At 39.5% G+C, this 19,267-nt stretch overlaps 1 protein-coding gene across 1 annotated transcript in view; it reads right to left on the bottom strand.

Moving 5' to 3' along the window:
• The window catches only part of TENM2 (teneurin transmembrane protein 2), a 1,556,107-nt gene that overhangs the window by 1,141,254 nt on the left and 395,586 nt on the right, over nt 1-19,267 (bottom strand). The gene's annotated exons all lie outside the window — the stretch shown is intronic.

Genomic DNA, 19,267 nt, shown 5'->3' with positions numbered 1-19,267 from the left:
TCAGTTACAGGGTACTTGCAAGAACATCCCGCAGGGCCTGGAGTTGGTAGTAGTAACAGCTAACCGTTATTGCTTACTTACCCTGTACAGGCTCTACGCTATCTGACGCCCATGAATTACCTAATTTTATCCCGTCCAAACACTATATGATCAACCCTAGAAGGAAATTGAGGCCCCCGACTATTTTGCCAACTGCCAGTCAATTATAACCAATGCATCCGGGAATCTAGATCTGGCCATCTGACTCTTCGGCCCCAGACAAAAAAATGCAGGGCATTGATGAACCTTAGGCTTTTCCAGCAAGGTAAAGCTGTGCTGGATGTTTGGCTGATACCCTCTGGCCTTTAGGCGTACCTGGCCTGTCTTCAGCAACCTACAACTCTTTGAAAAACAGCATGCCTGAAATTTGCCAATGTTGTAATACTAATAATAGTGATAATGCTCAGGTCTTGACTATAACTTTGCATCATTTTTTTAATTAGGTGTTCCATACTTACAGTTGTAAAGAAGCTATCCTTATTCCCATGCTACACATGAGAACGACTGAAACAGAGATGTCCTGTTATTTCCCCAAGGGGACAGAGCCAGAATAAGACGGCACCGTTTGTTTGACTCCAAAGTCTGTGTTGTTTTTACTAAACTATGTGTCTTTCTTAATTGCATCTTGAATAAAGAAAGGAGATGAGGGCACAGCAGTTATTTTTTATTTCATTCAACAACGCATATTGATTTCCTATTAACATTCACTCGTTCAACACATATTTATTATACTAAGCATTTACTTAGTGCTTCTAGGTACTATCTCAGAGTTGACAGAAGGTGACAAAGACTCTGTACGCTGAGTTTATAGTCTAATAAGAAGATGCCAATCATATGCTTATGATGTGGATGGTGACAGCCTACTAGGAATGCATTTCTCTCCCCTATTCATCCAGCAAACTCCTACTTGTCCATTAGCTGTCTATACCAGTCACTTCTTCAAGGAAGCCACCTGTGATCTATCTGGCTTAATCAAATACTCCATATTATAGGCTTTCAAGGCATTGTTACTTCTCTTTATAAAATGTGCTATAGTTCCAATTTTCCATTTGCGCCATGATTTAGCTACTATATATCTCTCCAAAGCACACGACCTCTAGACTGTAAGCTCCAAGGGGGCAGGAATATGTTTATTTTCATTTTCCATTAATCTCATAGTACCTAGCAGATGTTAAACTTAACTGGTTCTCTCTCGCTCTTTCTCTCTCTCTCTCTCACACACGTGCGCGTGCGCGCAGGCATACACATGCACACTAACTACTACTGGAATAGGACTAATGATTTTTAGAGTAGGAACTATTTTATCTCCATCTACAGCTAAGTAAAATAATGCTGAGAGAAGGTAAATACTTGCTCAAAGGTGGCAGGGAAGGACTCCAGCACAGGTCTGTCTAGTGCTCAAGTTCACACTACTAGCCCTCAGGCTCTGCTATTAATCTCATGTTATCCAGAAGCCAATCACATCATATGGGTGTACATCACAGGAAAAAGATTGCTGGGGAGGGTATCATGAGGGAATACAGAGATCATTCAGTATCATACAAACTGTAAAGGCATGGAATAGGCTATCAGTAGTCAACTACTGAGTACCATCATGTGCCAGATATCTTGCTGAGACCTTGTCTCATTTTAACCTTAACAACAATTCTGCTGCTATTCCCATTTTATAGATGAGGAAACTGAGGCTTCCCAATAAAAAGAAATCCACTAGACCAGAAACTCCAGAGGAAAAGTGATATGTCAACTTTTATTTTCTGTTATATCCAATAGTACCTGGCAGACATTCCACTCATTGTCTGTCTCTCTCTGTGTCTTACACACACACACACACACACACACACACATTCTGCCTTCTTCAGGCCCTTCTTCCTCTGCCTTTTTAGGCCTCACCTAGTACCCAGTGCCTCACCACCTCCCTGCTCATCTCCGGCAGCAGCAGTGGCTACAAACCACAGGAAAGTAAAAACTGCATTTTGTATAGTTCTGCTAGCAGACTACTGGAATGCTCAGTGACAAGGGGCAGCTTTGATTACAAATAGGAAGGAAGCTTTTATTAAACACCTTTCCATTTTGGAGTATTACCTTGAAACAGGAAATTGAAGTATAGCCCTTTGCAGAGATTCCCAGCCTGTAAGAATTCTTGCTAGTGTGTAAGAATGAGATGCTTAGATATGGAAAAACACCGTGACCCCATGCATCCTTTACTCGGTCTTCAGTATTCATCGCCCCATTCTGTCCTCTCTGTGGGTGCACACAAAAAGCATCCACAAATTGTTTCCATCTATTGCTATACCTCACAGCTATAGATATATACATCCAGCTATAAGTACATACCATCCTTGGACTGTGGATTTGTCTCCTGCAGATGTTTTGCTGTACACTGAAAGACTATAAGTGGGGAGGGATTGCTAAGATAAAGTTAAATATTAACCCCTCTTCTTTCCACCTAAGAATAAATTTATTCCCTAGAGAACATGTCAGAAAGCAGAAAGCTCTCTGCGACTCTAAATAACCCCTTCCTATGTATGTGTGAGGTTGCTTTCTGTCATAAGAGCAATGGATTCTGTTAGCTTGTGATGAGAACCCATTAAGAAAATCGTGAAGACTGATCTTCAAGGAAAACTGTGCTGAAAACTTGAAACGTTAGCGGACGCTCTGCAGGGGTACCCAGTCCATAAACTTTCGGGGAAGTCACTGTCATGTAGATTGCCACAGTTATTCCCTGCAGCAACTCCCTGAGGAGAGTCTGTCCAGTCATCATCCCATTTTATAGATGAAGAAACAAAAGCTCACCCCACGCATCCCATGCATCCAGAAAGAGCAAACCACTTATGGCAAAGTCACAGAAGTTCTGAGCAACTGAGTTGGGGGGCAAGTCCAGGTCTGTCAGATGCCAGAACCCATGTGGGGAACACTGCATTCGCTGGCTTGAACTTCTGACATCTCTTTGTATGCAGAGCCAGACGTGGGGTGGAGGTGGGGTGAGGGTGGCGCCTTGTTTGCACTTGGTGTGAACAATACCTCATGTAGAGTAGTATTGCAATCCTCCAAGAAAATGAGACTTAGTTTACGTTATCTCTCTCAAAGAGCATTATTTAGTCTATTTGGCCAATTAGAAAACTGATGTATGTGGAGCTTGGTGGCTGGGACCAATCAAAACGAGTGTCACTGGAGCAAAGGCTTCTGAGTCTTCTGTGAGGAGCCTTTACTCCCTTTGCTTTGAACTAGCATTGTGGTGTAGTTGTCAACCGTTTCCCAGATCATTCCTTCTCAACAGACACTCTCCTCAATTTCCTAAAATCCTTTACAGGGTATAGCTGGAAGATTTTCACTTTCCTAAGGATGAAAGCATTTAGAAGTGGAGACAAACCGAGCTTTTAAAAATCACTGCAGTTCTCCTTGTTTGTTTCCAATGCCTGTAAACTTCTTTTTGAAGATTCTGTAGGCGCTGTAATTTCCTGCTTTTAAGAGGGGTCAGAAAACACCCTTCAGAATATGCTCCTCAGATGCCATGTGGTTCTCCCATGTGCCAGCATGCATTTTTGCATAGGATAGGATATATTGTATCGAAAAGGATAACTGATGATAGTCTTGGTTCTGTAACTTAAGGGGAGAGATTGTATCTTGAATGGTAATTATTCATCTTTCCAGAAATCAGTCAGAGAAAAGAAATGATGTTGAGTAGCTCACATAGATGTAACAGTACCTACATCTGAAGTCTGAAAACCCCTCTACAGTTGCTCAGAGCCTACACGCTTTACTTTTACACACTATTCTAATAGGTCTAAATTTACAAGACCATAGGGAATTAGAAAACAGGAGGTAAAGTGTTATTGCTAGAAATTAATAATCGTAAGAAATAGAAACTGATAGCCAGAGCACAAAGGGGATAAAATTTAAATTTTACATCAAATATTTGAAAGGCTTAATTTAACATACAGGTAAGCCTGCAAATACCCACATTTTAACAGAGCTTCCAGGTGTCTTCAGATTATGATGCTCATGTTGTAGACCAGCAATTGATGTTTATGATGTTGACTCTGAATCCATGCTGGATCACTACCTTATGCCAGAAAAATCAAGCCGACGTCCTCAGCACGTCACTTAAGGCTCTCCATGTGTGGCTCAGGGGTCGCATGTGCCTTTCTTCTTCTTAACTGATGTGTTTCCAGGCCTCTGATTAGTAGTGTCTGCCTGGAGTGGTGTCCAAAGAGGGGTTTGGAGGTCAGATGCATGTGATCCATAGTTCTGAGTGCTGAGATTGATTAGTGATGTCTGTCACTGGTGGGGACCCACTGCCGTGCAGCACATGACATGCATTTCCCAAACACAAGGCCAGTCCTCATTTCCTAGATTATATCCTCCAGCCTTCTTCCTCCATCTAGGCTCTAGTCAAAATCCATGATTCCCATACAGCCAGCCTTTCCTGTGTTCATGGTTTCCCCCCATTATTTTTGCTCTATCTGGAGCAACACCTCCTCCCTCATCATTTCAGAAGCCAGTTCCTCTTTCAACAGCCCACTCAGTTGCCATCTACTTCCAAAAGTCCTCCTGGAATGAACCAGCCAGGAGTCCTCTCCCCTTCCTCTGAAAGTAACTTAATATAGGTGTTCATCATGTCTCCCCTATATTAAAGTTATGTTCTTGCCTTCTCTATCCCACTGGACCACAAACTCTTTGAATGCAATAATCCTGTCTGGATCATCTCTGAATCCATCACTGTGCTTCACACAAAGACTTGCACTGAATAAAGTGTACGCTATAGGAATATGTACATAAATGAATGGCAGGTGCTCAATATTTGTTGAATTAATGGACACAAGATTATTATTACTACTCTCCTGCTAAATCACAAAGAGATAAAGTTACATTTTGTAGACTAGAGAATGGGGCTAATGTTGGGGCGGCTCTCTGAGTAGCTAGCCTTTAAGGATATGACAATAAAGCCCCAGCTCTTCAGGGACTCCCAGGCCAGGAGAGGAGACAGGAAAGTACATAAATATAACAGTTGACATTGATACTTGAGACTCAACAGGGATTTTTCTGGTCTTAATTTTGTTGGCGGGTCAATAAAAAGCTGATAAGCACAGTAGATTAGAAAATCTTATATAATATTTTAATGCATTTAATGTCAAGGGGCCTTATCTTAAAAGAACAGTGTGTGTGTGTGTGTGTGTGTGTGTGTGTTCATATACTTGCTGGATGCACAGAGTGAGAGGAGTGTGTAGAGATTCCAGAAAATCTCCTGAAATGTCTCCAAAAAAAGAAACTAAAGACTCGCTGAGGACTAAAAACACCGCTGAATAAATAATACCTTTCAAGAGGCTTAATACATTGTAAAGAGCATTTTCACTGATTGGTAGAAATTCTTTTTGATTAATTAATTAGTTAATGTTTTCAAAGCACTTTCAAGATGAAAAACATTTGGTTATGGCTACATCGCTGTTATTTTTTCCTATGTGCCTTAGTTTTCTACATTACTAGGTTTGTTTTCCTCCCAGGCAGCTCACCAAGAGCACATACCCTCCCAGAAGCATGGCGTGAAATACTCTTAGAGAAAAGAGACAGAGAGATGGAGTGCCAATGAGCAGGGAATCAGAAAAAAATAAATGCTGAAAATATATTTTAAAATTATATTTGAAATATAACTATACAAGAGGATGGAAAAGAGCATTGTGCTGAAAATGAGTGACAGAGTGACAGACTTGACCATGAAAATTCCATTTGGCCCCTAGCAAAGAACCCCAGGTACCTTGCACGCTCCCTGAATGAAAACGTATTTGTTTAAGGAATAACAATGACTGACTGTTACCAAGTGCTTACAATATTCTAGGCATTGTTCAAGTACTTTACAGATGCATATATTAATTCACTTTGTCCTTCAAACAGGTATTTGAGGTACTATTATTATAACCATTTTACAGATGAAGAAACTGAGGACTAGAAAGGTTAAGTCACTTACCCAAGGTCAGGAGCAGCTTAGAAGTGACACATCCCAGCACTTGGCCATGATTCGAAGAGAGGAAGAGGGGGAAATGACAAAGAAGGGAAAACAAGAGGAAATAAGAGAAAAAAATTCCAACTAAACCCTATCTTTACAATGTCTGATGACCCACTAATAGATTAATAAATAGAAAATAAATGAGCCAACATGTCCTTTGGTGAAACAAATTCACATGGCAAAGGTGATTTAGCTTCATTTCCAAAGCAAATATCTATATTTAGAAATTCACAGAATCGCCTGACATTCTGCCCAAAGACCCAGGCCCCTAAAATCCTCATTACCATCAAACGACATGCTACCATCGTGAGAATGAAGTCCTGGGTCGTGAACCTCCAATTTCTCTTTGGCTACAAGCAACTGTCATGTTATTTCTTTAAAAGCATCTTGATAGAATGAAAGTGCAAGGGCTTCAGATGATAGCCTCACATCACCTTAACCCTTCCTAGCTGTGTGACCTTGGTCCTCATTACTTAACATCTCTGAACTTCAATCATCACCTTCATAAATGGGAGCCAAAAAGGCTTCTCTTTTAGATTTGTTGTGAGCATTATTTGTAACCTTATATGGAAAGCCACGAGCAATGCCTAAAATAAATTAGGGACTGCCTAAGAAACAGTCGTTCTAATATGCTCTCTTCCTCGTTCTCTTTCTCCACTTCCTTCTCCCTCTCAAGCTCATTTAAGTGGGCTAGCCTGTTGTAAGACATGTTAACAAATCCCCAAGCAGTGGGTTCCAGAGTGCCAACAGTGGTGAACAGAGCAAAGTAATGCCATTGAAACCCACTGTGTGGTTCAGCTGTGCCCCCCCCCCCCCGCCCTTTCCCCAGTAACTACAATGCCAATGACATGAATAAGATGTATCAGCTCTGAAATGGACAAACGTATTCTGAGAACAGATATCTGGTACAGGGAGTGGAATCCAGTAAGGCAGGTGTCTGCAATGTATTGGTCTTACTGGTTGCAGGGTTTGCATTAATGCCGGTGAAGTTAATGAACCTCTTTTCAGGTAAGAGCAGCGAAGATGCTACAGTCATAGAGACAAGGGGAGGAAGGTAGCAGAGCACATCTGAGCTTCTCCATCCATTCGCAACGTGACCTCAGACAAGTTATGTGACCTCTTTAAGTCTTGGGTTTTCGCATCAAAGAAACAGTAACTAAGGCTTAATCAGGGCTGCTGTGAACAGAAAATGAGCCAACCCGTGGAAAAGGCGTGGAACACTACTGCCTAAGTGTCAGCAGTGGTACTGGATGTGGTAGAAGCCTCAGCCCTCTCCAGGAGAAAAGATGATGCTTAAAATACGCAGTTTGTGGTGAGGTGGGGAGGAGGGAAGAAGGACCAGAAGGATAGCGGCAAGAACACAAGAGATCTTTCTTACAGTGTGCGATTCTGTTATGGAGCAGCACAGGATTCAGAAGCTGCTTTCTCTCATTTGCATGTGGTTTCGAGAAGCCTCAGGAACCCTCAGGGCTGCGGTCCCCTAACGCACTTCATCTTCTGAGACACACATTATACCATGCACTCGCTCACACAGGAGATATTGGATGGGTTGGAATTCACCTTCTTATTTTTCTTTCTGTTTTCTTTCTCAGAGCCTTTGAACAGTTCACAGCCATCAACAAACATGCTCAGAGAAGTAACAGGTTAAGGGCAGGTTAGTGCTGGGCCCAGGAACCTGTGAGGAGACGAGTTATAACAAGAATGCTGTACTGGCTACATCTGCTTGACCTTATTACTCTACTGAGACAATCTCCATGGCCAGCGTTCCGAAAGTACTGGGAAGTGACCTGTGATTATGTCACAGTGACTTAGAGGGATACGATGCCTTCCGTAGCACGATGGATTTTGAGAAATAGAAGTGGGAAGAGTATTTTTTGGTTCTTTTTTTTTGGCCAACCCAAATGCCACCCCCCGCCCCTACCCAGGAACACTTCAAAGATATTCTAACAGAAAAGGTTGCCAACTAATTGTCACAGAGGATTAGTATTATCAGTGAGCAAACTGTGAGCCTTTGGTCTTCTGGCAAGTCTAGTGGAGAGAGAAGCCAGCACCATAAAGCATTTTCTGTGGAAAGCAGAGAAGTGTTCCTTATCCCAGAATCCCCAGACGTAGGCAGCATTTAGCACCCCATATGAGCAGACCACCTATTCTTAGAACAGACCAGGTACAGGGCACATTGCCCTCACTTCTATTTTATGAAAAAGACCAAATGCCCAAGGTAAAGACAAGCAATAAACAAAGCAGCCATTAAAGGATTTAGATGAGGAAATGTAATTATCGCATTTGTACCCCCAACTTCATCCCCAAAGGGGTTCCTAACCTTTATATAGAGCTCTAATAGCCCAGGGCACAGCCAGGGTCATTGGAAGGGAAAACAAGAAAAGGGGAACTGAGGCCAGTAATATATGGCAACCTACATTTTAGCTACAGAGAAGGTAGTGAGGAGGAAGCCAGACAGCGGCTCTCACACGGGACTATGAGTCACTCCATTTGCTGAATGTTAGGGCCAATGGTAAGACACTGCCCCACAAACTGATGTCACAACCTAGTAGTGGAAAGAGCAGAGGAAGCAAGAGGCCACTGGAAAATTCCTGTGGAGAGTATTTTCTCACCAAGGATCTCCTTATGAACTATGTTGCTTCCTGCTAAGACAAAGTTGTATGCATGGATTTGTTGCTTTAAATCTCCTGATCTTATAGGTTTTATCATGCATCTCTTTCTTAAACATCTTCAATTGTTCCCTGTGGCCTTAAAAATGGCATTTAAGCCCAATAATAGCCGGGCATGCCTGGTCCTTGACCATCTATTTTAAACCTATCATCAAGTACTGTCTTTCCCCACTTCCCAACCATGGACCCCACACTTTGATCATACAGACTCACTGTCTTTTTATAAATAAATCATGCTCTGTGCCTTGGCATGTCTTGTTTCCTGCACTTTTAATATTTTCCTTTTCTTTTCTACGTATTTAACCTTGAAAGCTTTGCTTAATAGAAAAACAGGAGGTTTTAGCACCTCTTTCATTTTATTTAACAATTATTTTACTATATAATTTCTGATTCCATAATTGTCTTACTTTTATAATACCTTCCTAGAATGTTGAGTTTTTTGAGGGTTTGGGTCCAAGTATTATTCTTCTTTATATTATGAATGCTTGCCAACAAAAAAGGAATCCATTAGTTTTTTTTGTTGTTGTTGTTTTTCATAAACGACAAAAGACTTGGGTATTCATAGTTTGAAAAGCAGTTTACTTCACCTATTTTATAAAGGTAACAGTGGCAGAGATCATGTGATCATGACTAAAGCAAACACCACCATCTAGTGGCAACATAAGCAAATTGCAGTGTGAAGTTTTAAGACAGGTAAATTCTGGAAATTTCTACCTGTAAGCCTGAATTTAAAAATATGACTAAGTTAAGAATTACCATCTTATGATAATTTAGTAATACATTTTATATTGGTTTTTAACAGGTAACTCCAAAGATATTTGTTATGCATTTGATTATTCAGTTTTTCCAGTTATTTTAAATTTAAAGTCATATTATACACTTTAACTATATGCAGTTTATTTCACATAAATTCTATCTTTATAAAGTTGATTTTTAAAAAAAATGTATTCTTATTACAAGAACTTTTCATACTGAGTCTTTGCAATTGTTCCTTTAACAAATGAACCTACTATCTGCAAAGCAACATATTAGATACTGAATAAAAGTTTACTCTTAGCGCAAAATAATATAGTGTCAATGCATGTGCCCAGCATTTGGCTAACCAAACATTTTTATAAATTTACTCATTCCTATGAATGAAATGGTGACTGCCCTTTTTCATGACGATCCTTAAGCACCACTGTCATTATAGATCCTAAAGAATCTCAGAATTTTCAAATTTAAAAATCGCATTCAATATTGGTTCAGGATTAAGGATTTTCGGCTGGTGTAATATCTAAAGCTATAATTCCCCAAGAATCCACAGCAACCCTCTTCAGTCAGAACAGTTGATCACACACAATACCCTGTTCCGTGATCACATAGAGAATTTATGGCGCAATGTTATCATATTGCTGTTGGACAACCATAAATGTCCCCCTTGTACCATTGGAATTCTGGTCTTGCTCCTCTAAGCAGTCTTCTGATTTGGGGTGTGTGCCGGGGTGGGGGGGAGTGTCTGAGGGGTGAAATAACAGAGCTGTTCTACATACACGGGCTGCCACTCAGCGTAAGATGTTGCCTACGTCTCTATTCAGACACACACTGTAGCTCCACAGTCAGGCTGCTGGAGATAAGAATTCCTTAAAGTGAAACACTGTGTTTGGAAGATAAGACCTTGCCGACTGAATTGCACCCTTGTCTGAGTTTCACTCTTTGCATGTTTGTGAATCGAGAATTCCTATGGAGGCCCCTGAGTACCTCCCCATCTCTGGCTTCTCTCTTTCGCTAATCTGCTCCACAAATCATCACCAGATTATTATCCTAAACCATCCCTGCACACACCCTTTTACTTGGAAGTTTTGCAACTTTCAGCCATCTACAAAACACAAATTTATCTGCTTAGGACAGTCATCGAAACCCACGGTGACTTTGCTCTTCACTTTGTCACACCTACCCGACACAACGTGCCTATACCGTCTCTGCCACCTGTTGACCCTTGGTGCCATTTGCCAATCACTAAATATGCTGTGTGGTTTCCCACCTTTACTTTTTCTTTCTTTTTCCTAGGCCAGTGCTTCTCAAGCTAATATGCACACAAATCATGTGGGGATGCAGATTCTGAATTATGGGCTCTGGGACGGCCTGAGTTCTGCATTTCTAACAACCCCTGAAGTGAAGGTTCAGGGCTGCTGGTCCCAGGACCACAATTTGAGCAGCAAGGATTCATTCTGTAGCACAACATGCCCATCAACTCCTGACGTTTCCGACTTTTAAAATAGTGACCTATTCTTGACAAGTCAACTCGGAACCTCTCCCCTTCCTAACATTTCCCCTAGTCCCTTTAGCCCAGGGTTTTCAACTTGGCTGCACATGAGAATCGCTTGGGGGAAGATTTAAAAAATTGAGCTGCACAAGTGCAAGCCAGGTCGAGTCAGTCAGAATCTCTGGGGCAGGGACCGAGGCATCGGTATTGTTTTTAACCTCCTCAGGTGATTACAACCTACTGCCAAGGCTGAGAATCACTGCTTTCGTAGAGAAGGAACTTCTTTCTTTCAATAGCTGTAGCTCTTTGTTTTTTTTTTACCTGCCTTTGTATTTGAATTAACGGTTAACTATTCTTGTCTGTGTAGATGTTCTATGTCCCCGACTAACATACAAACTTCTTGAGGACATCTCTTGGCAGGTTGACTATCTTAGGACTCAGCAAAGGTTGTTGAACAGGGTCCCTAGGCTCTGTTCTCAGCTCTCTCACCTACTATCTTGCGCTGACTTTGTAAGCTCTCCATGCCTGTTTGCTTCTCCATAAATTGGAAATAATAATAGCAGCTGCACCATCAGCTGTTTTTAGTGAGATAAAGCATCTGAAGCACCAATGGAGTGCTGGCTCACAGTATCTACTCCACAAGGGCCAGTCACTATTATTGTTATTAATTAGTCTTCTTTGTCTGTTTCACATTGTGTAACATGGTAGTAAGTAGTCAATAATCATTTCCTGGATGAATAAGTCAATAAACGATGGCGAATAAATCATATTTAATTGCGTTAAAATAAACCCAGAGCACCAGCCTTCAACCGAAAAAGTTCAAGTTAATGCATGTGAACTACTTCTAAGTGCTTGTAGGTATTGCTGAGGCCATTGCCTGGTATGTTTAAATTTAAGAAAAATCTGATGGTCTCTTTACAATGGAAGAGACAGGACAAATGATAATAATGGCGATGTTTCAAAAACAACTTTTTTTGGAAACATGGTCAGTAGCACATGCCCACTAAAATTCACTAAGCCATTAACATAAAATTTTACAGTTACATTGAAAATACTCTTTTCTTGAGAACACCTTTAAAACCCAGCCAAACCTCAGAAAGCACTAAATATCATAATCTGTAAAATAAGTGCATTATGTATTCTGTCAGAATGACCAGCCTCTCACCTTGCATTGGAAGGACATTGTGTTGGCCACCGGAAGTGTAAACAGCCAGACTTTATCATCATTTTTATGTCAACAGAGCATATCACCACCATTGAGCAGTAAAGTAAGTAGGTAACTGAAGATGCTAGACATAATACATAATGTGATGGAACAGGTGAAGTCTGCCTGTTACCAGCGTGAATAGAGCCCTTTTGTTGGAATCCATCCTGGTGGAATGAATAGCCTGTTATGTTTATTGATTATACCCTAAGTATTGAGGTAGAGGTGGCTGGAGCTGCTCAGAAAAATAGTCAGATGCCATTGTGTGCCTTTCCTTTAGGCAAGGCCAGATAATCAGTCAGAAATTCACTTTTAAATTAGAAACAAAATGTTCGATAGTCTTACATCCCACAAGAATAAAATCAAGCAGGAAAAGAAATGTCTTAAGTACCTCCGATCTGAATACTTTTCACTGTCTCTGTGGCTGCCATCCTATTCCACAGCACCTCTGACTTTTGCCTGAAGAGCTGCTACACGTCCCCTGCCTCCACTTTCTTCATAACAGGCAACGGCATTTAAAAAGTCCTATCTGATCCTAGCACTCTCCCCTGAAAACTCTCCAGCTTCTTGCTATTGCACTTTAAATAAACTCCAGACTCCTTGCTGGTCTTACTAGGCCTCAGATAGGCTAGCCTTGTCTCTTCATCTGAGCTCCTCCCATTCTGTATGAATCATCACAGTGGACAGGCTCTCGTCTGCTCAGGTGACATCAAACTCATTCCCCTTTTCCTGCCTTTCATTTTTGCATTTGCTTCGAGCTCTCTTTCCTTGGATTTTGCAGCTATTTTCCCTCACTTAGTCACGCCCAAGATGCTGTCTATCTCATTACCTTCTTTCTTCAGAGCAGTTATCATGCTCTGCAAGCATTTCATTAATTTATTTACTTGTTTGGCATCTGTTGTCACAGAACTTGTTCACCATTAAAGACCCTTGGCTCCAAGGAGCACTGGATACATTGTAGGGGTTCGATATATAGCAGCGCTTAAATAGATGAATGAACTTAGCAACATTTTTGTATTCTTCACAATTATTTTTGCACATAACATCCAATCATGTTTGTGTTTTGCCCTAAAAGACCTCTTGCCTCCAATGAAAAAAAAAAAAAAAAGAGAGAGAAATTTTCTAAATAGGAATGATTTTTCCTTTGGTAACACTATTAAATACCATACAAGTTATTTTTTATGGGTATGGAAAACCACTAAGACTTGTTATTGGCCAAAAAAAAAGTTGAAGAAAACATACAGGCTTTATTTTTAAATATCCGTCATTGTTGCACATAATGATATCTCTATATGGAATCACAACATGTGGTCTTTAGCAACTGCCTTTTTTCATTGACAATAATATCCTCAAAGTTTATCTGTGTTGTATTTGGTTGGTGCAAAAGTACTTGCAGTTTAAAAGGTTGAAAACAATTGCAAAAGCTGCAATTACTTTTGCACCAACCTAATGGCATATGCAAGTATTTCATTTATTTTTGTTTCTGAATAACATCTCATTGAATGGAAATACCATCTTTTATTTATACATCCATCAGCTGATGGGTGTTTGAGGTATTTGTACTTTTTGGCTACTATTAATAATGTGGCTATGAAAATGCACGCCCATGTTTTATATAGATGTATGTTTTCATGGATCCTGGGTATATCACAGCTTTGTGTTTAGCTATCTATGGAACTAGCAAACTGTTTTCTAAGGTGATTGTACCAATTTAGATTTGCACCAGCAATGCACAAGAGTGCCAGTTTCTCCACACCCTCATCAACATTGTCTATCTTTTTTAATATATCCATCACGGAGGGCATGAAGTAGTATCTCATTACAGTTTTGATTTTCATTTCTCTAGTGAGTACTGATGTTGAGTATCTTTCAGCGGGAAATTTGTACATATTCTTTTTTTTTAAAGTCTACTCTCATCCTTTGTTTATTCTTTACTGAGATTATTTTTTTCTTTCTTATTGAACTTTTAGTTAATTACAGATCCAAATTGGATACAATTTACCAGATATATGCATGTATTTCTCCTATCCTGTGGGTTGTTTTTCACTTTCTCTATTGTGTCCTTGAAACACAGAAATTTTAATTTCAATGACGTCTAATTTATCTGTTTGTTGTCATATTTTTTAAAACACAAAAGACATATGTGTAACCTAATGTCACAAAAATTTGCTCCTTTGTTTTCCCCTAGGATTCTTTTAGTTTTAACTCATACATTTAGGTCAGTGATTAATTTTGTGTTGATTTTTGTGGACAGTGTCAGATAGAAATCCAACTCCATTCTTTTACATGTGGATGTTCACTTACCCTAGCATCATTTGTTAAAAGGACAATTTTTCCACCATAAAACTCTTTTGCCACCCTTGTAGAAAATTAATTAACCATAATGTAAGGGTTTAATTCTGGAATCACAATTCTATTCTATTGGTTTCTGTGTCTATCTTCATGTCAGCATTACACTGTTTTTACTACTGGAGATTTTTATTAAGTTTTGAAATCAGAAAGTGTGAATTCTTCAACTTTGTTCTTCTTATACAAAATTGTTTTGGATATCCTGGGTTCCTTGCATTTCAACATGAATTTTCAGATCAGTTTGTCAATTTCTGCAAAAAGCTAGCTGAGATTTCGATAGGAATTTTGTTGAATATGTAGATAAATTTGTGGCATATTGACATCTTAATAATAAGTATTCTGAGCTATGATCATTGGATGTCTCTCCACTTACTTACATCTTCTTTAATTTCTTTCAACAGGTTTTTTTTTTTTCAGTTTTAAGTGTGCATGCATCACACTCCATTTGATAATATTTATTTCTAATTATTTTATTCTTCTTGATGCCACTGTAAATGGAATTGTTTTCTTAAGTGCATTTTCATACACATATCCAAAATCTAACACATTAAACATAAATTATTTAGGCAATTGTCTGGCCAGAAAATATGGTACATAGCTGATTTTATGCAAATCTGTATAACGCCAAGGACGGTTTTTATGTTTAACTTCTACCATTGCACTCCGGTTGCAATACAAAAGAATTAGGCAACAAAAACTGAAGATGTTAAATTAGGAACATTTCTCCCATAGGCAGTAAAATACCAAATGTTTAAAGATTATGCACAAAATGATGATAGCTACACTCTCTACTCCCTTTATTTTAGGTGAAATCTCTCTCTGAAAGCATGCTCTCATGCTAGGTCCTGAAATGCATAATTTGCCTTATAGGATTTCTGAATTCTAAAAGGAAAGAGATTTTTCGAAATTGGAGCACATCCTATAGAAAACGTAAAAATATATGTAACCTTGGAAGTGTAAATCAAGACAGTTCTGTGGATCGCATATTCTGAAGCACAATGCATTCTTATTTGTACTATGTTCTTTGATGCTATTCATTATAATCATTGTGTTTCATGATATTGTTGCCCCAGAGACATATTTTACATATTCTACTGACTGCAGTATTATACCCTGACAGCCTTAAAAGACTGTGACAACCAACTCTAGATTTTTATTTTAATTTATGATTTAGCCTTGATACTTTTTAAACATTCAAATGAAAATGTACTTGCAAAAAAGGCTTCTCGCAGGGGTCTGCCCTTCCTGGTCAATGCTTTACACCTTTTTTTTTTTTCCCACCTTAAATTATGAAAGGGCATCCAGGTGTGTTGGGGATATACAGCTGTTATTTCTCGAAACAACTGGTGCCAACTTGTCAAAGAAAAAGCTCTCCTTTCCAAATACATGCAAACCCTGTGTAAGTAGATACAGTGTAAGCTATGTACCCACCGTTATTGACTCTGTTCATAGACAGCTGTGGTGTTTAATATATCCATTCTATCTGTAATGCCATGTGAAAACTCTCTGAGGAGTGGGAAAGCTTGGACGCAAAGGCATTCTTCCTAGAGCAAAGGCCAGCTGGCTGTGCAGTTGGGAGACTCTGACAGAAATCTAGGCGCGGAAAATGAAGCAGAGAAGCCGGCAGATACATTCTAACCTGCCACCAATAATGATTTTTAAAGCGCCCCAGAAAAATGTGCTTTGCTACTTTACATAATGCTCTAACGCCTTAACTCATGTAATATGACTGGCGAAAGTTTATTTATTCATTTATTTCTGCCGCGGGCAAATACCAGATAAATGCTTACAATAGCACGTTAGCAGGTGTTTCAGCGACACACATTAGTACCTCCTGATGTACAGTAACTGTTCGACTGCTTGCCTGGTTCTAGCCCACGTGGAAGTTGTCAAAGCCTTTAGTGAGTTGCAGAAAATTAAAAAAAAGACCAAGATTTTATACTGTAGGATTTAGATCAATAGAGGGTTTGGTACATTCATGCTTGGATAATTAGTTCACAACTGACTATGCCATATGCATAATATATGCAATCTATACATCAAAACCTTCTTAATCATTTTCACTATCCACTCATCTTCTCATTTATTTATTTATTTGGAAAAAAAATATTTCTGGGATGTTGTTCAACCGCCTCACTAACTGGACCCTGGGCTAATAAATTCTAGAGACTTCTTCAGCAGTTCACTTTTATTATTTGGTGTAATAAGCCTTCAGGCTACAGAGTGCATCTCTAGGTTTCTTTCCCTCCATGATACGTCGTCCTGTGTGCTTAGCAGCTCACTGAACTGAGCTGATGTAAATGAGGCTTGAAATGTTAAACACAACTTGTAATATCAAAGGTTTTCATATCAAATAATTTTGTTCCTAGAGAATCCTAGGGAGATTAGGGATGCACACGGTATCTAAAATGTCCACCGGTTACATGAAATATCCCAGCAGTAGCTGGATAATTACCAGCTCACACTAGGAATACAAAGAAAACAGCCAGTTTGGCCTGTCCATGTAAACAGACTGGGGAGTTTTTCTGGGAATTAGGTCCGTATAAAACTTACTGAATACAGAACCAAAAATAACTGCACACATCTGTCTGATGGAAGCTTTTATGATCAGGCCTGGAGGTAGTACTCTCCTTGCAGCTACAGCCACAACAATTCTCTAAGCCCAGCTGAGAAGCAAAATGTGTAAGTCTGAGCTTTCCAACTAGCCTCTGTCGACTTATCTTAAAACCCTGTGAAATAAGTTTTTCATAACCTGTAATGCGAAACTGATTTTCAGGGTATGTTTATACTGCTGTTTTGCACTCAGTGTGGAAGAATTTCTGACTCTGGGCACTGGGGGTGGGGGCAGTAGTGAGGCAACATGTTATCCTCACTGACTTGAAATGAAGGTCTCCTAACCCTAGGGGTTTAGGAGACATAGGGGTTTCCTAGTTAATGAAAGTCAAACTGGAATAATGCACCCGAAATTCACTGCCCACGGAGGCCCAGTTGGAGATAACGAGGTAGTAATATGTAGTGCTAAGGTATAGAATAAGTCTGGCCAGCCATCAGCAAAGCGTGCAGCAATCATTCTGAACTCAGGGCCATTTTGCTCTGCAAGGAGCATTCCAACATGTCTGGAGACAGTTTTGGTTTTGACAACTATTGGTAGGTACAGTGAGTGGGCGCTATCAGCATCTGGAGGAGAGAGGGCAAGGTTGCTGCTAAACATCTTCCATACGCAGGACAGTCCATTTAACAAATACTTTTCCAGCCCAAAGTGTCAATACTCCCGAGTCTAAGAAACCCTGGTACAGACTATTGAGGCAACCACCTCAATGGTGCAGAATGGTCAAGATTTGGGATTGAATTGTCCAGATGATTACTTTAAACTCTCCATTTCGCTGTGTCAATCAATGGAGAGCTAGTCTGATGCCACAGATAAAGATGCCTTTGCTTGAGTTAATCAGCATAAACATCCAAAGCCTATGGAGGTTCCTTCAGAGTAGAGGCTAAGATCAGCCAATCAATGTGGTCTTGGTTTCAATCCATCACGAGGGGCAATCATTCCCATAGGAACGGACATTGTGAAGTGATATTTCTGAGGACTGACATGACAGCAAGGGGCTAATCCTTTGGTGGTGTAACCTCATTCCTGCAAGTGCCATGATTTAGGTAAGTTTTCTAAGTAAAGTGTTGTGAAGATAGAAAATGCTGTATAAATGCTAAGCACCATTATTCTTATCTTTCTGAGGAACTGTGTTTGTGAGTGATGTCACAGCACATACGCACCCATCACTTCATAGCTATTTGTAGTTTTGAGGAGAGGTTACTATAATGAGTAATTCACATTGTATCACCTCCTTTGCACTCTGAGTTAAAACAAATTAAATAAAGCTTAATTGGAGAGTGGTTATGCACCATCAAAATGTAGCTGATTGGTATTCTGAGTAAATGCAGGTTAGTTACTAGAGAAAGAACACTGAAAAGACTCCAGAACTGTAAAATGAAGACTGAATTTCCACGGTATTAAACATATGGGTGAAACAGATAAAATTCTTCACTATATATTAATTTTTTCAATTGTCTCTTTTTTGGTATTACATTTAAAACATAATAAAATTCAAGTTTACCAGTTTTTGGAAATGTTTGCCAGCCTAGTCTTTTCACATTACTAAAATGTCTTTTTAATTTTAATTATGCAGAGCGGGGTCTCTTAACACACTATGTGGGGAAAAAAATTAAAAGAACAATTAATAACAAAATTAAAACCTTTTTTTAAACAAGGCCTAGTCACATACTAACTGTAGCACGAGTGCTTAAAATGTAACTGCTGATGTATTTGTAAATTATTTCAGATTTAACTTTGCAATCGTAGTTACTTTCTAGAATGGCAAGCTTGTCTTAGGATTTTGATTCAGGTGGAAACTGTCAAACTGTCAATGGATGTAGTAGTCACATTGTGACTGTCATGCCTAAGGCAGTCTGAAAGATATCAATACAATATGGCACCGCTAATGATTCAATCATTACGAGAATACAACAGACATGGTTTATGTTTGCATGTGTATGCCGATTGTGTTTTTCTATTAGCCTCTTTCATTTTGACAGAAATATACAGAAAAATCAGGTTTATCAATTTAAAAAATCTCCTGCCATTTTTTTCTCCCCAATTCAAGTCAACCTCTTTGACCCAAGCCCTCCTGATTACTTAAAGGTATCTTTTACACTCTGAGACAGAGAGATTTAAGTTGAGGATTTATAGCAGAAGAAAATTAGTG

This window comes from Rhinolophus sinicus, linkage group LG10 (genome assembly GCF_036562045.2).
Source record: "Rhinolophus sinicus isolate RSC01 linkage group LG10, ASM3656204v1, whole genome shotgun sequence".
Taxonomy (NCBI): Eukaryota; Metazoa; Chordata; class Mammalia; order Chiroptera; family Rhinolophidae; genus Rhinolophus; species Rhinolophus sinicus.
This window is presented reverse-complemented; position numbering and strand designations above follow the sequence as displayed.